The 8,972-nt window shown below is 40.3% G+C and overlaps 1 non-coding gene across 1 annotated transcript; it reads left to right on the forward strand.

The window, feature by feature from the left end:
* Positions 1-8,433: 8,433 nt before the first annotated feature.
* LOC112718925 (small nucleolar RNA R71) lies at positions 8,434-8,540 on the forward strand. Its single transcript, XR_003161251.1, has one exon. It is a non-coding gene; the product is annotated as a small nucleolar RNA R71 (small nucleolar RNA).
* The last annotated feature ends 432 nt before the right edge of the window (positions 8,541-8,972 follow it).

An 8,972-nucleotide genomic window follows, 5' to 3' on the forward strand; every position in this document is an offset into this window, starting at 1 on the left:
CACTCAACCCGGAGCAACTGTTTCTAACTGAGATACGCTTAGAAGAGAATTTTTGGAGAAATTCTTTCCAGCTGAGGTTGCCGATAAACTGACGAAAGAAATTTCCATAATCGTTCAAGACGAATCTGAGACTCTCCACGAATATTAGGAGCGCTTCAATAATCTTCTGGAAGCATGTCCCCACCATATGATTGAGAAGATAATGTTGCTCGGCTACTTTACACATGGCATGAAATCTCAAGATAAGACTACATTGGAAGGTGCTAGCAATGGATCTATGAAGAAGTACAAGACTACGGAAGAGGCATGGCAATTGATCAGCGACATAGCTGAATCTACTATGAATCACAGGCAGAAACAAAGTCAGTCAAAAGCTGTTACAGAGGTATCCTCTAGCAAGGAGACTGCTACTATAACTCAGAGCTTATGTGAAATGACCAACTTACTAAAGCAGATGCAACTAAGTCAACAACAAGCTCAGCAAGTTCAGCCTTCTCCACCATAGCACGGCCAACAGTTGGTTCCACAAAGAGTATGCGGGATCTGTGCCGATTACAGTCATTATACTGATGAGTGTCTGCAACTCCAATCAGAAGACCACACTATGGCAGCCACCCATAACTTCTATGACCGCCCTAATCAAGGGTACAATCAAGGTGGCAGCTACAACCATGGATGGCAGGATAACCCCAACCAAGGTTGGAGAGATAATTCCAACTAGGGTTAGAGGGACAATCATAACAGAGGAGGTAGAGATAACAATGGAAATTGATGCACGAAAACTTGTCTCTCAACAAATCTCCCTACGACGAGTATACAAATTTGTCGTCAAGTAAAAACTCACAATAGAGTGAGGTCGAATCCCACAGGGATTGATTGGTCAAGCAACTTTAGTTGGAAGAGTATACTAGTTGAGCTAAACAGAGTGTAGATTGAGAATTGCAGAAATTTAAATAACGGAAAAGTAAATAGCAGAAATTAAAGTGCAGAATCTTAAATGGGGATTTGGGGTAATGAGCATAAAAATAAATGACAGAAAATAAAGAGAATGGGTAAGATCAGAAATGGGGAATTCATTGGGCTCAGGAGATGTTGCGTTCTCCAGATCAAGTTCATTTTCATCTCTTCCTCAATCAATGCATCTATTGATCTCCTTGGCAATCTTAGGTGATTGGATTCCAATTCCTTAATTTAATTGCTCATGGGAAGAGATGAAGTATGGTCACTGATTATACCACATGTATTTCCAAATCAAAGTGTTGGGAGGATTACATGTCACTATATCCGCCCAGACCCCAATTTGGTCCAACATGATAAAGCATTTCTAGCATGATCTCCTCATCCCTTTTTCAAGGCTCAAAGGAGATTCAATTATGAAGAGTTTATTTTCCAAGACAACTAACCAATTGAATTAAGATCGAAAGCTTTCTAGTAAATCAAAAGAGAAGAAAGAATAAGAGAATGAAAACTATAATTGATCTATCAAATTACAACAGAGATCCCTAACCCAATGAAAGGGGTTTAGTTGTTCATAGCTCTAGAAATAGAAAATGGCAGAAAAGAATATATCCAAGCTAAAAGTGCAAAAAAGTAAATATATACAGAGAGTAGTTCTCCAAAGTGCCAAGCTTCTCTATAGTTCAAAACTACTCCTATATATACTACTCCTCTTGATCTTCTAGTGAGTTCTTCAAGTCTTGGATGTGGGCTTTGGATCTTGAGTTGAAGCAGTTCCAATCTTTTGTCGGCCCAGCTTGTAGAGAAGTATGAATTAGGCATGGGCGTTAGTGAAGTTAACGTTTAGTGACATTGTGGGTTCGAGAACGTTAGTGGCAATCACAATTTTCACTAACGTTCCAACCTCATATAGCATACGTTAACTCCAACATTAGTGGCATTATTGGAACTCACCTTTCCCAATAACGTTGGCTTATAACCCTTCGCAAGCGTTATTGGGACTCACCTTTCCCATTAACGTTGCCTTATGCCCTTTGTCCCTACGTTAGAGTTCACGTTAGTGTAACTAACGTGGCTTTTAACGTGGTTATGCCTCACCTTCGAGAGCGTTAGTGACACTTACCTTTGTCACTAACGTTCAAAGTGCCCCTACTCTCCTCGTTAGAGCTCACATTAACTAAGTTAACGTGGCCACTAACGTGGTAGTAATGCCATCTTCTAACGTTAGTGACAAAGGTGAGTGTCACTAACGTTGGCTTGTCAATCTCAGCTCTACGTTAACTTTCACGTTAGTGGTCTTAACGTGACCACTAACGTGGGTAATGCTAGTTGATCCAACGTTAGTAACAAAGGTAAGTGTCACTAACGTTGGCATTGTTCCTCTCTTCCACGTTAGAGTTTAGGTTAACTAAGTTAACGTGACTCTTAACGTGGCTCATTGCCAAATCTTGGAACGTTAGTGGTGTTCATGTTTACCACTAACGTCGGAGCTTTCTTTTGTCTCCACGTTAACTACCATGTTAACTTAGTTAATATGGCAATTAACGTGGGCTTATGATGGCTTCGCGGGCGTTATTAGTGATCACTTTTCTCCTTAATGTTGCAAGCTATTTACCATTCTACGTTAGTTGTTACATTAACTAGATTAATGTGAGTACTAACGTGGTTCTTTCTTGCTTCCTTTGTCTTGAAATCAAGCAAATAAAGTGCATCAAAGCTCTAGCCAAAGTCATGAGATTATGCATCATCAATTTATCATCCAATTCTAGCAAAATCCTCATGAAATCATGTGAAATTCACAATAGTTGCTTGAATCAAGGTGTAAGTGTATTTTCATCCAAAACTTGCCTTATTCACTAAGAAAATGCATGAAACAACCTTAAAACAGTAAAGAAAAGGTCAGTGAAACTGGCCTAGATGCCCTGGCATCACAACACCAAACTGAAAGCTTGCTTGTCCCTAAGCAAGTACTGAAACATATGAAGAATGAATGAAAGATCAAGAAGATAATATAGAAGTAGAATTCCAGGTTTATGGGGTTTCATGCATAGCAACTTAGGTTCTTTTACTTACTAGGTTTCCGGCCTTTATCAAGTCTTTGGTCAATCTCTTGATTACATCCTTTGAGACTTCTTAATTGTTGATCCTTCCTTCTTTTCCAAGGTTTATTACATTCTTCTTTTGGCTAAGTGCTCTGTAAGAGGGCAACTCTTTATGATAAGCTTTCAGTCAACACTCCCGAACCAGTTGGCTCAAGGTGCTAGGTGTTAAGACACTCCTACGCACTTACTCCCCCAAGTCTCTTTCCCTCATACATACATACCACATGCACATGGTTTGTTATTTTTCTTTCTTGAGACCTTGGTGTACAGCACCTCTTTGGGTTACTAAGTGTTCTATAGCAAAGGTCACTCTTGATAGTGGACTTTCAGCTGATAATCCCGGATTAGTTAATCCAAGTTACCAAGTGATGAGGCATCCCTAAGAGCTTATTCATCCAAGCATATCCTTTGCACATGAACACCACAAACACATGCCTCAATCTTAAAACCCTTGGTGCCTAGCATTGTTTATTATTGTGTTTCTTTCCTTTTTACTTTTATTGCTCTTTCTCTTTTCTTATTGGGATCTTATTATTTGGTTAGTCTCATAGGATGTGTTTCAAGCTTAGAATTCAGGGTAGATAGTTGCCTTCTTTCCTTGTTTAGGTGAACCAACTTAGCTTACAAATCATCCTACCACAAACATCCAGAACTTACTTCACAATATAACACCATTCTTGTTCTTTTCATAACATTTTCTTTTTTTTATTAACTTAAAAGACACGTATACAAGTAAGAAAGGTGAAAGTGAATACTAGAGACATTAAGCTCAATAAACATGAACCTAAGCAATGAGGAACTTAAATGCATAATTTAAAATCCTAAGCTACCATGGAAGCATGTTCTATTTCATACATAATTTTCCTTATTTAAAGCTAAAAAATTGAACTAAGAAGGAACTTCACCACCTGAATTGATTATGTTCCTTTGTCTTGGGATCTTCCTTGATTGCTTGAGTCCCCATTCCCCTTGCGCTTTCCTATCAGCCTTTTCCAGAAACCAGCATCTTCCATCTTCTTCTTTAATGCTTCCTTTTGCTGTTTGACCTTCCCCTCTTCTTGCTCTGTTAAGTCCTTGTGAATTGCCTCATAAATTGGGATGGCAGGGTGCAAGTTATGCATATGCCAGTCATATAGTTTAACTTGGCCTGAGTGTTTATGCTGAGTTCATCTCGATGCAGTTGCCTTCCTTCGTTGAGCATACTGAATTCGTTGAATGCTTTCATCTGGTTTATTTGGCATTGGTTGAGTTCTTGAAGACGTTTTTCCTGGCCCTCTTGTCTTTCGGACACTTGCTGATGGCTTGGGTGAGTTAGGAGTAATGCTCCTGTTGTAATTCCATTTGCAGTTTCTGCCACTCTCTTTGTTGATCCATCCAACTAGAGAGTAGTTTTTCTTGATGATCCATCCTTTGAGCTTGGATATGTAGTTGCTGTTCTTGTCCCTCCATATAGCTACTTGCCATATACTCAATGGCTTCCTTGATGTGAAACAAATTTATATTGGTTGGATCAAATTGTCCTTCTTGCTGGTGCCCTGTTTGTTGGGGTTCTTCTTGTTGAGGTTCTTCTAGGTGGGGTTTTTCTTGTGCAGTTCTTTTCCCTAGCTGAGGTATTCTTTGTTGTTGAGCAGGTGTCACATAATGTATGCATTGGAATGTGACTAACCTTCCAGCATTTACCCATTGTGGATTGTTGTCTTCGAACACCACCTTGGCTTTCATGTATAGTCTCAGGATGGTACTTGGATACCACAGTCTAGCACCCAGATCATTCTTCTCGGTTGAATACTGGATTCTTTCAGCTATAATCTCATGCACATTGATGCTTCCACCCTTCACTAGGCAATGTACCATGGTGGCTCGAGCTATATTGACCTCAAAATTGTTTGCGGCTGGAAGGATAGACCTCCTCACTATCTCAAACCATCCCTTGGCTTTTGGGATAAGGTCTCCTCTCCTAATAAACTTCGGCCTCTTGTCCAAGTATCTCTCCCAATCAGACCCAATAACACACATATCACTCACGATTTCTTCAAGTTCATCTTCATCGGGAGAATTACTTATTCTTACTTGATAGCTAAGCTCATCAAAATGTGGTGATTTCAGTTGAAGAGTCCTTGTTATAGTAGTGGGGCTGAAGTCTACCTCTGTTCTTCTTACATAACTTTTGAAGGTGGGGGCCCTAGTGCTGTCTTCTCTGACTACATTTGCATAGAACTCCTTGATGAGGTTTGCATTTATCTTTGTCTCTGGATTGGTGAGCTTTGGCCAACCCCTCTGTGCAATCTTTTCTCTGATTTTAGGGCACTCATCCTCATTGAATTGAAACGTCAAATTTGGCAATATTCTCATGTTCTTGATCCGTTCATATTGAAGCTCATGGAAGGCAGTTTTGAATCTCCCGGTGTCGAAAGGAGGTTACTCCATGGGTTTCTTTCCTTTTCGCCTCTTGGAACTTGATGATGCTATGCAAGATGGTTGATGAGTGGTTGCGGTTCACTAGATGTGGCTAGGAGAGTGTGTGAAACTTTTTGCAGGAGGATGAAGTGTGCGTATCTGAGAAAAGGAAGGGAGATGAATAAAAGTAAGAAGTGTGTACGGAGAGGTTGTGTGAAGGGGTTTTTATAGGAAGATGGCAAATAATTGAAGGGTGTGGATTGATGGTGTTGTTTGATAGTGGACGGTTAGGGTTTGGTATTGAATGAGCACAAGGATCACCTCTTTTATGAGGGTCTTGGTTTGGTCTCCAAAGCTATCCAACTCTCAATGTTACATGGCAACACTTCCAAAGATATTCCCCTTAAAGACAAGTGTGAGATTTCTTTGGTATAGTGGCCGAATCTCCATTCCTTAATTGTCCTATCAAGTGCCATCAATGTCCCTTTTGATTCCCTACATTCGAAAAAAAAAGAATGCAAATGGTAAATTTGAAATTTTCGGTGGGAAAACTTAAGGTGTGAACTAGCTTAAAAAAATCTTTTTCTTTTATTTTTAAATGACTAAATGCTTTTCATGAATGCAAATCAATCAACCACTAAATTTCCCATGCATGCAACATTGGTACACCAAACTTGTTTGTGATCATATGGTGCAACAAGTTTGGGGAATAATTTTACCTCATAAAGTGTGTTCAAGCTCACTTGGTGTGCCTTGAACACCAAACTTATCATGTACTATATGCTGCATGTAAAGGGGTATTATGTTGGTCATCAAAATTGATTTAAAAAATCCATGAAATTTGCCTTATTATTACTATTAGAAATTAAAAGAAGAGGGCATAGAACATGGGTTGCCTCCCATGAACCGCTTCTTTAGCGTCATTAGCTTGACGTTTGGTCCTGGTCAAGGTGGCTGATAGTGCTTGAAATCTTCCATCCTTGCAGTGAACCTATGTCCATTTGCCTTGTTGATAAGCTCCATATGTTCTAGAGACAAGACTTTGTTGATGGTGTACACTGGAGGCAGCTGGGATGGAATAGTGGGGAGGTGAGGTGGTATAGATGGGAAGTATGTAGAGACCACTTCATTTCCTGGCAAGAAATCTTTTGTAGGTATTTTCTTGTTTCTCCATCCCCTTAGGACTTTTTTTCTTGTATCCGTTGATGCCAACTTGTTCCTTGTGATTTCCTTTTTGAGAATGGTTTTGTTGTCTAATTCATTTAATTCTGGTGGGTCTGATTCCTTTTGGATTACACTTGGCTGTTGCTCCTTCTGATCACATTGGTTGTTAACCATAGGAGTCCTTATGTGTGGTGCTTGTGCTTCCTTGTTTGGCTCCTCCATCAGCTCTTTGTTATCATGGTCTGCTTCTTGCGAGAGGTTGAAAACATTGAAAGTGAGCTGATCATCATGTATTCTCAACACTAGCTCTCCTCGTTCCACATCTATGAGTGCTCTGGCTGTGGCTAAGAATGGCCTTCCCAGAATGATGGGGTAAATAAGGTTCTCATCCATTTCCAGGACAACAAAGTCTATGGGGAGGAAGTAGCTCCCAACCTTCACTAGCACATTCTCAACCACTCCTATTGCCTATTTTTAAGTTTTGTCAGCCAACTTAATGATTACATCTGTGGGTGTTAGCTCATTGATTTGAAGCTTTTTCATGAGGGATAGAGGCATTAAGTTGATGGTTGCTCCCAGGTCACAGAGTCCTTTATCAATCATTGTTTCTCCTATGGCACAGGGAATATGAAAACTCCCTGGATCCTTCCTCTTTGTGGGTGGCCCTGGTTGAATGAGAGCATTGCAATCCCTATTCATCTTTATTGTTTGTCCACCTTTCAATGAACTCTTTCTGGCTAACAGCTCCTTTATATATTTTATGTAAGAAGGCATTTGCTGGATGGCTTTAATGAATGGTATATTTACATCAAGAGATGCAAACATGTCGAGGAATCTTGAATACATTCACCCTGCTACACCACCTTTAACCCTTTGGGAAAAGGGTGCATATGGGTTAAGTGTATCCTTCTTCTTCAGCTCTTCCTGGTTTCCCTTGTGATTGTCTTGGAGGTGTTCTACTTCATTCACACTCCTCTCGTCACTTGTGGTGATCATCTTACATTCTTCTCACCTTACTTTCTTTGCTTCTCCTCTTGGATTCTTCTCCGTGTCACTAGGAAATCCATTGGTGGGTCTGGGAATTTGTTGAGATAGATACCCCACTTTGGACTCCAGTCTCTTGATGTTTTCTCCTTGGTTTTTGATATTGGCTCGCACTTCTTCCTTAAACACCTTGTTGTCTTGGACTTCTCTACATAAATCTTCAAGTAGAGTCTCAATCTTTGAAAGTCTATCTTCTGTTAGTGATGATGGATTGGGGTTAGGTGGGTGTTGATAGGATCTTTGTGAGGTATGTTGGTGAGTTGCATTATTGTTGGAGTTGAGGTTGTGGCGTCTCTGGTGTTGACCTTGGTCTTATTGATTTCCCCAACCAATGTTGGGGTGATTTCTCCACCTAGAATTGTAGGTCTTGGAGTATGGGTCATGGATTTGTCTAGGTGAGTTTCCAACATAGTTGGCTTGTTCCCAGTCATTTTCTTCTCCTATATTCACTCCTTCTTGAGTTGGTGATGAAGTGATGACTGCTGCAACTTGGTTTTCCACCACCTTCTTAGTGAGATCTGCTAGCTACTTGGTGATCATCTTATTTTGAGCTAGCAATGCATTCATGTGGTTCAGTTCCATTACGCCTCGAGTGTTACTTCTTTTAGAGGCATAGAAGTAGTCATTCTCAGCTACTATTTCAATGACATCTATGGCTTCTTCAATGGTTTTCTTCTTGTTTAGAGAGCCCCTTGATGAATGATCTACAGCCTTCTTTGACTCATAGGAAAGACCTTCATAGAAAATGTGAAGTTGAACCCATTCATTGAACATATATGGTGGGCATCTTCTTGTTAAATCCTTGAACCTCTCCCATGCCTCATAGAGAGTCTCACCATCTTGTTGCCTGAAAGTCTGCACCTTAGCTCTCAGCCTATTAATTTTTGGAGGAGGGTAGAATCTTGCCAAAAATTTGTTCACCACATCTTCCCCATTTATCAAACTCTCCCTTGGAAAGGATTCGAGCCACTTGGATGCCTTGTCCCTGAGTGAAAAAGGGAACAACAGTAGCCTATAGACATCCGAGTGGACTCCATTAGACTTCACAATGTCACAAATTCTCAGGAAGGTAGTTAGATGTTGATTGGGGTCTTCTTGAGCACTTCCTCCAAATGAGCAGTTATTCTGAACAAGGGTGATGAGCTGGGGTTTTAGTTCAAAGTTGTTAGCATGTATGGTGGGCTTCTGGATGCTACTTCCACAGTTTCCTAGATTTGGATTGATGTAGGATCATAGAACTCTCCTTTCTTGCCCAGCATGATTTGCAAGGCCTTCTCTAGCATGGTTGTGAGCCTCTTCTTCATGACT

Source organism: Arachis hypogaea, chromosome 10, assembly GCF_003086295.3.
Source record: "Arachis hypogaea cultivar Tifrunner chromosome 10, arahy.Tifrunner.gnm2.J5K5, whole genome shotgun sequence".
NCBI classification, from domain to species: Eukaryota; Viridiplantae; Streptophyta; class Magnoliopsida; order Fabales; family Fabaceae; genus Arachis; species Arachis hypogaea.